The sequence below is a fragment of the Lycorma delicatula genome, chromosome 9 (assembly GCF_047948215.1).
Source record: "Lycorma delicatula isolate Av1 chromosome 9, ASM4794821v1, whole genome shotgun sequence".
NCBI classification, from domain to species: Eukaryota; Metazoa; Arthropoda; class Insecta; order Hemiptera; family Fulgoridae; genus Lycorma; species Lycorma delicatula.
In genome coordinates, this window is record NC_134463.1 from 9,687,903 (window position 1) to 9,704,641 (window position 16,739).

At 30.3% G+C, this 16,739-nt stretch overlaps 1 protein-coding gene and 1 long non-coding RNA gene across 3 annotated transcripts in view; one reads left to right on the forward strand and one right to left on the reverse strand.

Moving 5' to 3' along the window:
* The window catches only part of LOC142329960 (uncharacterized), a 49,241-nt gene extending 34,905 nt beyond the window's left edge, over positions 1–14,336 (reverse strand). For both annotated transcript variants that reach the window (XM_075374948.1, XM_075374947.1), the window contains exon 1: positions 14,209–14,336. The gene's annotated coding sequence lies outside the window, so the exon portion shown is untranslated. The remainder of the gene's footprint in view (positions 1–14,208) is intronic.
* The window catches only part of LOC142329961 (uncharacterized), a 37,996-nt gene continuing 21,669 nt past the window's right edge, over positions 413–16,739 (forward strand). Inside the window, exons 1-2 of the long non-coding RNA XR_012757640.1 lie at positions 413–563; positions 10,551–10,715. This is a non-coding gene — a long non-coding RNA (uncharacterized LOC142329961). The remainder of the gene's footprint in view (positions 564–10,550; positions 10,716–16,739) is intronic.

Below are 16,739 nucleotides of genomic sequence, written 5' to 3' on the forward strand. Positions count from 1 at the left end.
AAATTTCAACATTCTACGACTAATCGTTTTTGAGTTATGCGATATACAATCGCACATACATACGTACTCGTACAGACGTCACGACGAAACTAGTCAAAATGGATTCAGGGATGGTTAAAAAGGATATGTCCGTTGAAATCTGAAAACCGAAACGTATCGCAATTACAATACTTCCTTTACTTCGTACAATAAAGTAAAAATAATTTAATATTAGACAACGTATAATGGATGGTCTAATGTAAAAAAATAAAATAATTGCGAATGAAACAGTTTGCGAACCAAATTTTAAATGGAATAATTTTTCATGATAATTTTGTTGTATAAAAGTAGTGGTGGAAGAAGTCTGTCGCTGACGGTCGTTGCCGTAGTGTGGCGAGGCATAATGAGAGAAAAAAATTGATGAAATCCGGCAACACTGTTGTACTTGTCGGCGGGAAGTCATGGTACATTACTTATACGCAGTACAATTAGTGCATCGATGGAACAGTTGTTTAACCTAACCCACTTGTAACGTCGTCGAATTTGCATATTTCTATAGAGATATTTGTTATTACTGTTTAAGGGTTCGTTTTATTTTATATTTTTAATATTATTAATTTTTATATTATTACAGTTTGTTATACTATAATTTGCATTTGTTTTATCCTTTGTTTGTATTATTCAAATAAAATACGAGTAAATTAAATAATCTTTTTAACAGAAATTCTTTAGTAAAAAGATTAGAATTACTGAAAAGAAACGTACTTCAGTATAACGTAAATGTAATTCAAGCTACCTTAAATAAAGTTTCAGACACCCAAGATTTTATTAAGTGCAATATTACATCCGAAAACCGTATTTATTCCGTTCTTTACACACAATAAATAAACTGCATTCATTGTACTTACTGAATTAATGTCTACTCAAATATTCTAATTTTAAAATATTTATTAGATTAAAAATGTTAGAACCCAGTTTACACTCATTTGTACAATGAGATATATACAACAAATAATTCATTATGAGTTTTTATATTGTATCATTTTCCATATTTAATTTATCTGTTTTTAAGAATTAAAAAGAAAATCATAAAATTGTTGGAAATGTATATCCATCATTTTTTTAGAGGAAAATGATTTTTAACAAAAATTTAATGACCTTCCTTAGATCGATCGGTTGGTAAATTAATCGACTGATATACCGATAATTCTGGGTTGGAATCCTAGCATCATTCGGCATTCCTTATCAGTCACAAAATATCTCATAACTACTCATAAGTAATAATGTAAACAGAAATTACTCGTAAATTATACGAAGATTAATTTTTCCTTGAAAATATTCGGAACGAGCGTTAAAATATTTTTAATTTTATTCGTAACATTTAAAAAATATTTACCTATAATTATTTTAATTGAATTTTCGTTTTAAAGTGTATTACAAGGCACAAAAAAATCGCTTCAGTAGGGACTGGATCAAACAACCTGCTAACATGTCGAAGGTTCTGCTTTGATTCCAGACACGGGTTCAATAATTCTTCTTATCAGCCGTGATTCATCTAGTTAATTATGTGTTTAAGAAGGAATTATACATCGCAAATTCATTATATGAAAAAACTGTTTTTCATTTTGAGGCATTACGACCGCACTATTAGGTTTTGTAGAAAATCTAAAATTATGAAGGATTCTGTGAGATCGGCCCGTTAGATCTTGAAATTATCCAGGATAAACTAATTGTGTCTTCATATAACTTACATAATGGTGTAAATTAAATTTAAATCTATGTAGACTGAATTTTTTTTTATTATACTTGTTCGTTATTATTTTTTAAATTAATCTAATATAGAGAAAAATCACATTAGTACATAGTTGGGTTCTATAACGATCGACTGATCTACTGAAGGTCTTGTGTTCGATTATGAACTTGGGTTAGGCAATTTTATATGATCACCATTTCATCTCATTCATTACGTACAATAATAAACGACGCAAAATAAAGAAATTACAAAAAACTATGTTTCTTTAGCTGATCAAAGGAGCACTGCAATTAAAAAAAAATTAAGTAGCAAAATTTATCGATGTACTCGTATTTTCTAAATAAAATTCTATATGTTTAATTTTTTATTACTAAAAACGATTTTTCTCCTTAAAAAAAATTTAAGCGAAAAGGACGATTACAGTGGTAGTTCAATTGCTAGAAAACCGACTAAAATACTGAAGGTTCTCGGTTTGATTCCAAGCATAGGTTTGCCTTTCCTCAGCAAATCAAGATCCTTATAAATAATTACGCGTAAGTAAATACTTGCGCAGGAGTTATAAATTTAAAAAGTACGTAATTTCAACAGAGGATTTTTTTTTTGTTTTCGGTTCGATTCCCAGCTTGTGGTGTTCTTTTTTGTGGCTATTTATCACATTGGATATCATTAACTACGCAGAAATAAAATTTGTCATCTTAATTTTTTTTTTTAATAATAAATGGGTATAAAAAAGCTTAGATCGCTGAAGGGGATTTACAGAAAAATAATATTTGCAGAATACTGAAATTCCGATATTAGAAATAGATTATCTTTATTTAAAAAAAAATAAATTAAAGAATAATTTTCGATTAAAAAGAAGGTATGTTTTTCGCAAAAAGAAAATTAGAGACCGGGTCCTGGGTTCGAATTCAGCTTGTGTTCATTAACTACTCAAAGTCATTATGTTATTATGAAAAAGTCTGTAGAAAGCGAAGGATCACTAAAAAAGGGTATACTATAATAAATAAATTTTAAGGTACTGCATTTCTGAATCAGATAATGAACTATTTTCTAGAAATAAGTGAATTAAATTAAAATGTTCAGGTCATTGCTTTAAAATTAAACGAATCGCGAATGTTTGAATAATCGATTATAAAATATATATTTATTTCCAAAATAATTACTTCCGTCCAAACATTTAAACGAAATTTTGGTTAATACGATGTCTGAAGTTTGGCATTTAAAAAAAATAATTTTTGTCCTGATAAATGTTTTTGTATGTAGTTGCAGAGCTTGGGTTATTAATCCAAAGATATCAGATCCGAATCCTAATCAGACTCATTAAAAATGATTTATATTAATGTACATGTATCATTTACAATTTTTACGTACACCTACGTATCTACGTATACCTCTCTCTCTCTCTCTCTCTCTCTCTCTCTCTCTCCCCGTATACCCACACACCATCACACACACACACACACACACACACACACACACACACACACACATGTTTTATATATATGTATAGAGAGAGAGAGAGAGAGAGAATAAAAATAATTTTTTCCACTTCATGATGGTAAAGCCTTTACTTTTTCATTAATATATATTTTTCTTAATTGTAGAGAATTTTAATTTTTCAGTAGGAAAAGAGCAGAGCTACCAATAAAATTTTAAGGAAGTTTATAAAAAAAATGAGAAAATTTTATCAGTCTTTATTTTTATATTACAAAGGTTTTGCTAAAACAGACTTCGAGTGAGAAAAAAAATTATATATATATATATATATAATAAAATTTTGCGTGCGCACGTGTGTATACAAGTAAATAGATAAATAAATTAATGTATTATTTATTAACAGATAAGTTTACTGAAACTGAAAACTACTTCAAAATTGACAACCGTTCGCTTCTTATAATATACAGTATATACTATTCTTAATAGGGAGATTGTATATGAACACAGATCTAACATTTCGTGATTGACAGATATTATCTTGCCATTTAACCTGATTTTTTCTTCCCACTTGGCCCCGTTCGCTGCGTTATTCAATACATCTACGGCTTATTCAGTACATCTACATAGAACAAATCTGCCGTCAAGTATAGCTAGCTATTAAGAACGATGAATAAAAAAAAAATTATATTTGTGAATTTTTTTTTTTTTTTTAATTTAATAACGATTCAGTATATTATAATTTTATTATTACTGATAATAAAAGATTACCATTTTCGTAAAATATCTAAAATTGATGTTATATTCTCATTTGACAGTACCGTTAAACTAACTATTAATGAACTTGTGATATTTGTCGTTTATGTAGTAGTGTTAGAAATTTTACTTAATCTCTTTTTATTTTAATCTTTATGTCGTACGGTACAGTTAATAAAATAATTACTTATTTTATACATCCGATCTCTCAGTTAACCGGAGTTACGTGTTTCATTTATCCGTAAAATTTACATAAATTATTACTTATTTTAAGTACTCAAATTATAAGAGACATTTCCTTGTAAAAAAATTCAGAAATTAATTCTGATTCAAATTAGATATAATCTGAGATTAATATTTATTAAAATGTCGATTATTCGGACCTCCATGTTTCAAAAATTTTGCAACTTAAAAGCGGTGACAAATCTAAGTAAAAAATAATTATTAGAATACTGAAAAAAATATCGTTTGTTGAACCAACACTCGGATTTAAGCAAGCGTGTATTTATAACGAAATTATTAGTTATGTAATTTCACAGTCTACGGTAAATAATGACGTATTGCGCTAGCATTTGACTTACGCTACCACTCTTTCCGTCGAATGTGTTTGCTCAACTTTATTCGGGAAGTGTTATTATTCTGTTTTATATTTGCGCTTGGTATAGGCTCACATTTTTTCATTGTTTTATTCATCTACTAATTATTAACTCGTAAGAAAAATAAAGCTAATCAGCAAACCGGTTAATTAAAATACTTATAGATTCCTCTACTGTTCCGTTCACAAATGTTTTTTCTGAATTTATCCCCATAGACTGCTCCTTAATAAAACTAAGATTATAGGAAAGTAATTTGAAGTCATAAAGGTTTTATAGGCATTTTACTAATTAATTATCGCCTCCGTCAATAGCTCTTTATTATTTTCATTTGAAATAATAAAAATAATAAATTGTACTTAATCGTATTATTTTTTATCTCTATATTTATCCAAGTTATGATTAGGCATAAATGTGCCGCAGGGTTGATGCCACATTGAGCAACCCGTGCGAAGTTAGGACGGTAACTAATTGTATTAGACTGCATCTTAAACAAAAAATAATGTTACTGCCTTTTTTACCTCATACCGAGCGCGGGAACGCATGCGCAGGAAAGGAGTATTACAGACCTTTTTACAGAAGTATTACAGAAGTATTGTAATCACAAAAATTTCAGTTTTCAGATTTAAACGGAAATATCCATTCTGACCGTCCCTGAATCCATTTTGACTAGTTCATCGTGACGTCTGAACGTACATATATATCTGGCATAACTCAAAAACGATTAGCCGTAGGATGTTGAAATTTTGGATTTAGGACTTTTGTAACATCTAGATGTGCACTTACCCTTTTGATTGCAAACAACTGAACCGAAAGTGTCCAAAAAAGCCCAAAATTCAAAGAAATTTGAATTTTGGACATTTTTTTAACTGTAATAATAAGCCCTCATTGAGAGCTTTTCAATGACATATCATAAGTGGTACTTATTTTTATTGGTTCCAGAGTTATAGTTAAATAAAGTTTTAATTAGTGAAATATTTGGATCATACAAGGGGAAGGCACATCGGTTCGAATCAGACATCATCTCCCTTTTTTTAACTTCTTTTTATTTAAATATATTGATTTATTAATAATTATTAACCACTATGATTGTGATTATAAAAAAAAATTACAATAAATAATTCAATAATAACAAAAAAAATATATATTTATATGAAAAAATATCAAAAAATTATTTATTAAAGAATTAGAGGATCGTATCTCACTTTCAAATGAAATAAGTTTAAATAAAGTGCAGCAAAAAATGTGTATATGTAATTTAATAGACGTGAAAGGAAGTCATGTTGTGTCCACATCAGATTTCTTTTTTAAATTGACAGTGAGGTGGTTTAATATTTTTGTACGTAAAAATTAACTGGATTCGGATCCAGAACCTCTTGGATATAAGTCAATTTCGTGATACATTTAATCTGATAAAGTAAAATGAAATGTACATTGTTTTGTCAACCAGAACGGTAGTAATAAAAAAACCAGAAAATTGAGTCCTGCTGCCATTTCAATATGTATTATGCGTTTACTGTTAGGTAAGCATGTCAATTGACCTGACAATTTCTAATGCAGTAAATTTTTTCCAAAAAAAGTACTCTTCCCGTACATTTTTTGGGTCGGTGAAATCAAAGAATGGATCTGTGATGTACAACAAGTATTTTGTTAAGTTTTGAGTCTGTTGTGTAATTAAGGAATAATGGAGTTAAATAAAAATATTGTGTGTGTGCGCGTGCGCACACACACAATATTTTTATTTAACACTTACTCGTATTTATTGTTAAAATGGGTGACGTTGCATCTGAAGTTCGTTTGAATTCCGTTCTTTTTATACAGTAAATAATTCTAGGTTCGATTTCCGGTTACGCTTGGCATTTATTATCAAAATTCATAACATGAAAAAAAAAAAACAATGTAAAAAATGCGTGATAGTAACTGACGTTTGTCGGCCTCCTTAGTGATCGTGTCTCGGCCTTTTATCCGGAGGTCCCGGGTTCGAATCCCGGTTAGGCATGTCATTTTCACACGCTACAAAATTGCCATTTGATCTCATCCTGTGAAGCAATACATAACGGATGCCCTGAGTAAACGATAAAAAAATGTATACTTTGTATGTTGTCAATACGAGTAAAATAAATTAATTTAAAAAAAAAAACTAGTTGTAAATATTCGTTTAATTTAGTGTGAGATAACTTTTTAAATCATAGACAGAACTGCTCGCCGACGCGCTGCTACAATTCCCGCCTTGTTATGACACGTACAAGGTTAAACTGAGTTCAAGGTTAAACTACAATGCCGTCCCTTACACCACTGCGTAAAGCACATTTTAACTATAATAATTATTTACGAGTTTATAACGCTGAATAAAATAAACCGTTCGATTCATTTCTTTCTCATACACCGGCTTTTTATTTATTTTTGTTTTTAATTAATTTTTATTTATTTATTTTTGTTTTTAATTAATTTTTATTTATTTATTTTATATTTTAAATACACGTATAAGCAGCATGAATGTAAGATGGGTCGAAGCCGATAATATCGAACCTTGGTTCTTCAATATGTTTTTTTTTTTTTAAGTAGGTTTAAATAAATTTAACTGTTTGGAGACCAAATTGATTCTAAACGAAGTATTTTATAAATATTACAAATGCAATTGTGTTTTGAAATGTGATCATGTTATGAAAGTCGAACCCAGGATCTTCCACTTAAGCTGTTTTTAATAGTGATACTCGGATATTCATTACGAATAGAACTACAGCTTCTGTAGATATACAGCCTTCGCTGCGGTGGAAGAAGTGAAGGTGTCATTTGTACGACTGAACTTCATTTCCGTTTCGACGCAATATTTCGTATTTATCTGGCCGTCTGATACTTTTATTTACTAGAACCTTAAATGTAATCGAATTAATTACGAATTTTCAGATTTCATTTTATATAAATTAGTTTACAACATTCTATCATATTAAAACCTGGCCGATCAGTTGATATAGTTTCTAAATCTGCTGGTCTCGGGTTTGATTCTGGGTAAGAATTTGGCTTTTTTTAAAGTATCTCACTAATATTATCTACCTCATATTTCTCGCTCGTTAAAATACACGTGTAGGATAATACGAGGTCGTATTGTAAATAACGTTGGAAAAAATAGATCTGTTATTATTTAATATTATGTTTGTTTATATATTACTTTACAAAACGGATAAACGTTATCGTAATATTTTTATTATACCTATTGAAATTAAAGGAAATTAATTAGTATTTTAATAAAATGTAATTCGTATAAAATAATGGACTGATCTTTATTTAATTTAATTATGTCAGATGGATATATAAGAAAAGGACTATAATTTTTACCTCGCATACCAATAATGACCGTTATGTTTAGGGTTATATTTGAATTGTATCACGCGTGATGTCCGACGCTAGCCACCAGCCAGATGCGAAGAAAGACAGCTGGCCGTTCTGTTCACCATCATCCCCCCTCTACAGACTCACACCATCTTCGCATTAGTCATCGACTGACAAATCTTTTCACTTGCACAAAAAATAATAAATAATTACCTCTAAAATTCGTCTTTACAAAATACTCCTCCATGCGTATGACCGTTACAATTTTATAAATTATAATATTTATCATCGGCTATTGAACTATTTTTTTTTTTGTATTTATTAAAATATTTATTACTATAAAAAAATATTTTATTACATTTATTTATCATCAAACAATTTGTTTTAATCACAATCTTATTATTTTTTTTTAAATTAGCGCAAATAATGTATTTTCAATAAATTAAATAAAATTCTACATTCAAAACTAGATTAAACTAATATACCGACGGTACACAAGAGTGATGAAGCTTTCTATTATTTAATCAAATGTAATGTTTCATCTGGATAGAACTATACGTGTACTGTCTTCATCAGTAATCCAAGAATTCACACGTACACGTACATGCACGCGCAAAGGGAGAAATCTGTTACCAGATAATTACAATTTTTAATTTTTATTAAAATAACGTTTACTTCTTAACAAATGTTATATATTCATAAATAAATGCATGGAAACATCAGAATATTTAATTTACTAAACAATTTACACGAATCTCATTTACCGGTACAAAACAAGGTTCTGGTAGCCCATTTTAGTATATTTTTTTTACTTTTTCAAGTAATCACAAAACATACTGTAGTATTATATTTTAGACAACATAAACGTAATAAATGATAACGATGATACAAGATTAGCATTTTATTAAAAGACTTGAAAGCAACACAGTGTGATTTGACTCGATTGTAAATGAAATCGGTTTAGTCATCTCATGAAAATTTGCTACGTAATTAGACGGTCCAAACATTTTACATAATGTACAACAGAAAATGTTACTATTAAAAGGAATAATATTTATGTAATTAGCATATTATTTCTTACTGAGAAGTGGATCGCACAAACTTTAACCTTATTTAAAGCTAAAGTTAGGATTTGCATGGCGGGTCGGTAACTTTATGTAAGAATTCAATTTCCACGATGAGGTTTACAAAGTTTTATTCTGTTTTGCTCGATCTATCTGAAAATTGTCCGGAGTGCGAGGGGGAAGAGACCACCCAACATGTATTGTTTTTTGTCCACGATTCGCCATAGAGCGTAGAGAGATGCTCGGCAACCTGAGACGTGAGCACATGTTCTGCCCTGAAGATACCCTAAGAATCTTATTAGAAGGTGAGGCACAGTGAAAGACTGTGGAAAGATTCGTCAGGACGGTCATGAGGAAGCTGCAATTATATGAAGAGTTCCGCAGAGGAAAATGGCGCCGGAGGGCGCAGGGGCGGAAAAGTTCTCGGCTGAGTGCCTAGGGGGTCGCCTGGGTGGGATGAGGCCGGGCACATTCTGCTCGTGCGTCTGATGGTGGCCACTGATAAGTGGTGTGACTATTTGAGATATTTGTCTTGACTGCTGTGGGTGTTAGAAGCTTTGTCCTGTTTTCTGCAGGGTTCTTGTGTGATGTCGGTGTTTGTAGCTGACGTGCTGTATGTGTTGCTTCAAGTAGTGTTGTTTGTGTGGTGTGTGACATTTGTCGATTTGTTACGACTGTGTTTGTGGACTATTCCCCTTTCTTTTGTTGAAATGTTTCTATAAGCAGTCCCAGGAAGGGGGAAGCCAGGAGTGGAGATTTAGTCGGTAGTGTGCAGGTATACATACGCCCTTGGTTATAACTGGCGGAACCTGTTAGCGAGCCCGACACTGCTTAGGCGTCCGTAAATGGGGTTCCTCCACGATTAATTAGTCGTGGAGTTAGTGCGTAGGGTAAGTTGGTTAATTTGTATTTATAATTATAAGCGGCAAACGTTTTTGTTATTATTAATATCACCCGATATTACCATTTACATTTATTTATTATACAAATATACTCATAATTTAACCAAATTTAACCTACGCTCGCTTTGATCGCTAACCTTGACTAATTAGCAGAGTAATGTTTTGAGTATTTAAACAAAAATTATAGTATAGGTTATTATTACCCACCGGGTTGGTCTAGTGGTGAACGCGTCTTCCCAAATCAGCTGATTTGGAAGTCGAGAGTTCCAGCGTTCAAGTCCTAGTAAAGCCGGTTATTTTTACACGGATTTGAATACTAGATCGTGGATATCGGTGTTCTTTGGTGGTTGGGTTTTTTAATTAACCACACATCTCAGGAATGGTCGAACTGAGAATGTACAAGACTACACTTCATTTACACTCATATACATATCCTCTGAAGAATTATCTAAACGGTAGTTACCGGAGGTTAAACAGGAAAAAGAAAGAAAAGAAAAAGAGTATAGGTTATATTGGTTTTTAATATCTGAATAGAGTTTAAATACATTCAAATGTTAAAATAGGTCTAGATTCGATCAATTATAGATTTGAAAATTTTTTCAAACTGCGGTACCACCGAAAGTGCGCAAGTGCCAATTTACTTTAGTAATTTTTTAAGTTACAATGAAATACTTACTTTTAGTAATACTTTACAATGTTACTGATCATATTAAAGACCGTTTAATTTTTTCTCTTACAGATGCGAAAGGACTGCCACGATTTCCTACATGTAATCGCAGCACGATGCCTTTCAATGCACGATTATTGGTAAAGATAATGTTCGGAAATTTCAGGATTTATTCTATTTTTCTAAATTCTATTCTTCCCTTAAAAAGGCGAAGGCTTAAGAATTAACAGTACCAAGGTAAGCAGTTTACAGTTAAAATCTCATTCAGACAGCTAAAAAGTTAATGATACGTCAACAAAGATTTTTAAATGCGGTTACGAATTACTAAATTGTTGTAAATAACTTTTTAAAAACGTGAAGAAATCTTAGAAAACAAAGGCGGAGATAGAAAAATGTGAAACACCAGTAAAAGAACTATTATTCGTTTTTTGGGTACTTTTTCGTTTCTCCCCTCCCCAAAAAAAGTTTCCACATTTTTCACCTGGAAATAACTCAAAATAAAAGGAAATATTGATATTAACAACCTGGTAGAAGAAAAAACCCAATATAACCATTTATTTTATAAATATAATCTAACAAAGTTAACCTACGCGTGCTTCACTTGCTAACCTTGACTAATTAACAGTAATGTTTTGTGTATTTAAATAATAAATTCAGTAAATATTGGAATTATTTATGATAATCAAAACGTTACTGTTAATTAGTCAAGGTTAGCGTGCAAAGCGAGCGTTCGTTAAGTTTGTAGTATGTTAAGTTGAAATATCGATCCTTTTTCGGTAAGGGGGTACCACATTTTTCCTTTTTTTATTTCCTTGTACAAAGTAAAGGTAGTATTGTGATCGCGAAAAATTTCGGTTTTCAGATTTTAACGGAAATATCTATTTTGATCATCCTTGAATCCATTTTGACTAGTTACCGCGTGACGTCTGTACGTATGTATGTACCTCGCATAACTCAAAAACGATTAGTCGTAGGATGTTGAAATTTTGGATTTAGGACTGTTGTAACATCTAGTTGTGCACCTTTCCTTTTGATTGCAATCGACTGAACCAGTAATAAGCCCTTATTGAGAGCCTTTCAACGATATATCATAAGTGGTACTTATTTTTATTGGTTCTACAGTTATAGTCAAATAAATTTTTTATTAATGACATATTTGGATCTTACAAGGGGAAGGCAGATCGGGACGAATCCCACTTTACACACACACATATATATATATATATATATATATATATATATATTTAAACTTTTTTTAAATTTAAATATTTTGATTTATAATAATCATTAACCTCTGATTGTAAAAAAATTACGATAATTAATAATTCAATAATAGTAATAAAAAAAAGATATTAGCAGTTATGAATGAAATAAAAATTAATGTACTTTTATTTAAAAAAAAAATGTGCATATGTAATTTAGTAAGCGTACAAGGAAGTCATGTGGTGCTCAGATCAGATTTTTTTGTAAAGATATTTGGTATCTTTCATAACTCAAAAACGATTAGCCGTAGTGTGTTGAAATTTTGAATTTAGGACTGTTGTAACATCTAGTTGTGCACCTCCCATTTTTATTGCAATTGACCGGACCAAAAGTGGCCTAAAAATCCAAATTTTTTTGGATAGGGATGTAATTTTTTTGGTTAGGGATGTAGGATGTAGAGGGTATACTGAAATGAAACGACTAGCACTAGATAGGGAATTTTGGAGAGCTGCATCAAACCAGTCAAATGACTGAAGACAAAAAAAAAATTCTAATACAACTACTCCAAATAGTTCAAGTTGATTGACGTATTCACTCAACCTTTGGTTTTTAAACCGATCAAAATATTGAGCTAATAGTTTTATTAATAATTCCAGTTTGTTTATTGTTAATGGTTTGTTTATTTATCCTGTTGACGAATCCATTTGAGTATTAACATTAAAAAATGTAGTCCCAATGATTAATATATAAATCCAACCTAATGTTTCTACTATATTATTGTTGTAACTCAACTTATCCTTTTCATAGCAATGAAAAGCTACTATTATCAGGAGTACTATTATAATTTTTCCATTAAAATTTTGTATAATTAATTTCATGAGATTTTTATATCATAAATAACTGAAATTTTCTTTTGGTTTTTAATTAAATATGATTTAATCAAATTAGGTAGGTGAAGAAAGTATTATTTAAACATGTTTTACATGATTTTTAAAATAATTTGTAATTTCTTATTGTTTAAATTAGTCTAAAACTATTAGGGAATGACTTAAGAATAAAACTGTAACAAAACATCACTAAATTTCAATTATCACTTACAACAGCATTTTGAAAGTTATTAGTTAAAAAGAAAATTGTACTAGTGATTTCTTGACACAATGTCAAAAAGCCATTCATACAAAAAGAAGGAATAAAAGCAAAAAAAAAAAAAAATGGAAGCGGCTTATCATTTTAAAGAAACAGTTACAATAAAACATCATTATCCAAAAAAGCAAAATTAAGACACTAAAAAGCAAATAGCTTTGCCTGAAGTCTTATGTAGTTCGGAAAGCCTACAGAATTTCTTAGGAATATATATATATATATATTTATTTACTCCGTCAATCTCTCTCGCTGTATGCGGTGGGCTACTTAAACATGTTTGTATTTTTTCAATTTTCTCACTCAAAGTGCATTTTTACAAAAACTTTGTAATAAAAAAATTGACCCTTAAGGTTTTCGACACTTTTTAAATTTATTAATGCCTTTCCGTTCGTGAAAAAGCTTTAAAAAATTTCTCGTTGGAATTATAACAAAAAAACGATAACTGTAAATGAAAAATTTAACCTCTGATCCAAAGATTTTTCCCGATTCGAACTAGGATTATCGGTATATCAGTCGCTTAATTTATCAACCGATCGATCTAAGGAGGGTCGTTATATCTTTCTTAAAAATAGTTTTCCTCTAAAAGAACGATCGACTATACATTTTCAACAATGTTGTGATTTTTTTTTAATTTAGCTTAAAAAATATAAAGTAAACACGGGAAATGTTAAATATAAAAATTTGTAATGACTGTTTGTTGTATATATGTCGTACACTTTTTACGAATAATTTCTGCTTTAAATACTATGTACGCATAATTATTAAGATATATGACAATTACCCGGTGTCGAACTGAGAACCTCACATAAATTATAAATATCGGTCGCCTTCTACAAACTCGCTACCGATGTTTTTTTCTTTTCTTACGATTAATTATTGTTAAATATATATGTTAAATAAAAAATACGCCGATAAATTTCTAAAAATATTTTTACAAATTTTTTAAAATGATTATTTGTAGCTTTCTTTCCTATCAAAAAATAGTTTTTTTCAAATTTTTGTATTATTCCCGAATATTTAACGACATTAATTGAGATCGGTGAAGAAACGGTAAGCTATTTTGGGTGTCGAACCTAGGAGCTCCAGTCACCGTTGTTAAGTAATGACCAAATAAACTAAAATTACAACCGAACATATAACTTGTTTCCTTTATTTTTTCGAAATGGTTTAGCCGCTAATTGGATAAATTAATACAACAAATTTATTTATTTATTATTATTAAATTTATTAATTTATTTTGTAAAAATCAATCGGCGTTAACTGGAATCTAACATTTTTAATCTAATAAATAATTTGAATAATACATACACAGAATAAAACAACTACCAATAATAATGGTAATAATATTTTTGTTAATAATATTAACAAAATAAATAAAACTCACCTTAAAACAGTAATAAGGAATATCTCAATAAATGATGAAATTTGGATAACGTTACATGTGGATTAGACTAAACAACATTTTATGCGAAGGCATTATTCCACTGCATATTCAGTCATCTATCTACCGATAATTCCCGCAAATAACTAACTACAAGACAAAACATCTCGGTGAATTTCTTTAGTTACACTACACATAATGCTTCTCATCGTCTCCCCACTCCGGAATGACGTCATCGATAGACTATTTTAAACAAAATTATAATGAAAAATTATTCCATCTAAAATTTGGTAGATCATCCATTACACGCTGTCTTATATTAAATTGTTTTTAAAATTTACTATCAATCTTGCCGAACTTATAATTAGATAAAATATTAAAGAGAATTAATTTTCTCTTGAACTATAAGTGGACATATTACTACAACAGCCAACCATACACAAAGGGGTTATAACGAGATTTTTACTTATTATTTAATTACATATAATAATTATTTTATATACGTAATCAAGCTCAATTACTATACTTTATTATAGTACTATATATTATATATATATATATATATATATATATATATATATATATATATATATATATCGAGGAAGCGTTGGATCCTTTCAAGAGAAACGTAAAATATTTTCGCTAAGTTTTCGAACGTCAGTATCCCTCGATAAAGAGTAGTGCACGATTCGGTTAAAAAACGGCGCACAACGGAGTCCGTTTCAAACTCAAAACCAAATAGGCGACCTTTCGTCAGGATTCCGTAGGCCACAGCCTGTATTCAAAAAAGAATATCTGCCGGTCCGAAAAAAATGTATAGGGTAAATTATCGCACCAAGATTGTGTAAAATACACATCTTGTCGTAAGATTTTTCACGACTTAAATGGAAACCTTATCGTGTAAAAACTAAGCAAAACAGACTAACCGAAACGTCTTAATTTTTAAGGGGGTCATAAAAGGAGTAAACTTGACGGGTTCTTATGATTTTCACCTGAAAAATCGAATAAAGCAGGTCCCAATATTGTATCTCCCATAGATTTTACGATAACCACCGTAAAACAGAAAAATTCAGTGACGAAAAACACGTTTTTTTTAGGTTTGAACTACAATAATTTTGTTAAACAGTCGTTTAACAAAAATTTACGCATTTTTCAGTCGAAAAATGCGTAAATTTTAAGAAAACGTGTAGAGAACTTAATTTTGAGAAAATAGATGAAATGAAGTCTACGAAAAACAAAAAAAAAATATCAACTTCACCGCATTTCAAAAGCTTCTAATCTTTTCATCTCAGATACTCCGATCGTCCAAGTTTCACTTCCATATAAACCAACACTCCAAACATACACTTTCAAAAATCTTTTCCAAAATTTAAATTAATTTTTGATGTAAACAAATTATTACTGAAGGCTCGTTTCGCTTGTGCTATTCGGGATTTTATATCGCTCCTGCTTCGTCCATCTTCAGTAATTCTACTTCCCAAATAACAAAATTCTTCTACCTCCATAATCTTTACTCATCCTATTTTCACATTCAGCGGTCCATCTTTGTTATTTCTACTACATTTCATTACTTTTGTTTTCTTCTTGTTTATTTTCATGCGATAGTTCTTGCGTAGGACTTCATCTATGCCGTTCATTGTTTCTTCTAAATCTTTTTTACTCTCGGCTAGAATTACTATATCATCAGCAAATCGTAGCATCTTTTTCTTTTCACCTTGTACTGTTACTCCGAATCTAAATTGTTCTTTAACATCATTAACTGCTAGTTCCATGTAAAGATTAAAAAGTAACGGAGATAGGGAACATCCTTGTCGGACTCCCTTTCTTATTACGGCTTCTTTCTTTCTTATGTTCTTCAATTATTACTGTTGCTGTTTGGTTCCTGTACATGTTAGCAATTGTTCTTCTATCTCTGTATTTGAACCCTAATTTTTTTTAAATGCTGAACATTTTATTCCAGTCTACGTTATCGAATGCCTTTTCTAGGTCTATAAACGCCAAGTATGTTGGTTTGTTTTTCTTTAATCTTCCTTCTATTAATCTGAGGCCTAGAATTGATTCCCTTGTCCCTATACTTTTCCTCTTCTCTCAATATACTCTTCCACTCTCCTCTCAATTCTTCTGTATAGAATTCTAGTTAAGATTTTTGATGCGTGACTAGTTAAACTAATTGTTCTGTATTCTTCACATTTATCTGCCCCTGCTTTCTTTGGTATCATGACTATAACACTTTTTTTGAAGTTGACGGAAATTCTCCTTTTTCATAAATATTACACACCAGTTTGTATAATCTTATCAATCGCTTCCTCACCTGCACTGCGCAGTAATTCTACAGGTATTCCGTCTATTCCAGGAGCCTTTCTGCCATTTAAATCTTTTAATGCTCTCTTAAATTCAGATCTCAGTATTGTTTCTCCCATTTCATCCTCCTCAACTTCCTATTCTTCCTCTATAACACCATTTTCTAATTCATTTCCTCCGTGTAACTCTTCAATATATTCCACCCATCTATCGACTTTACCTTTCGTATTATA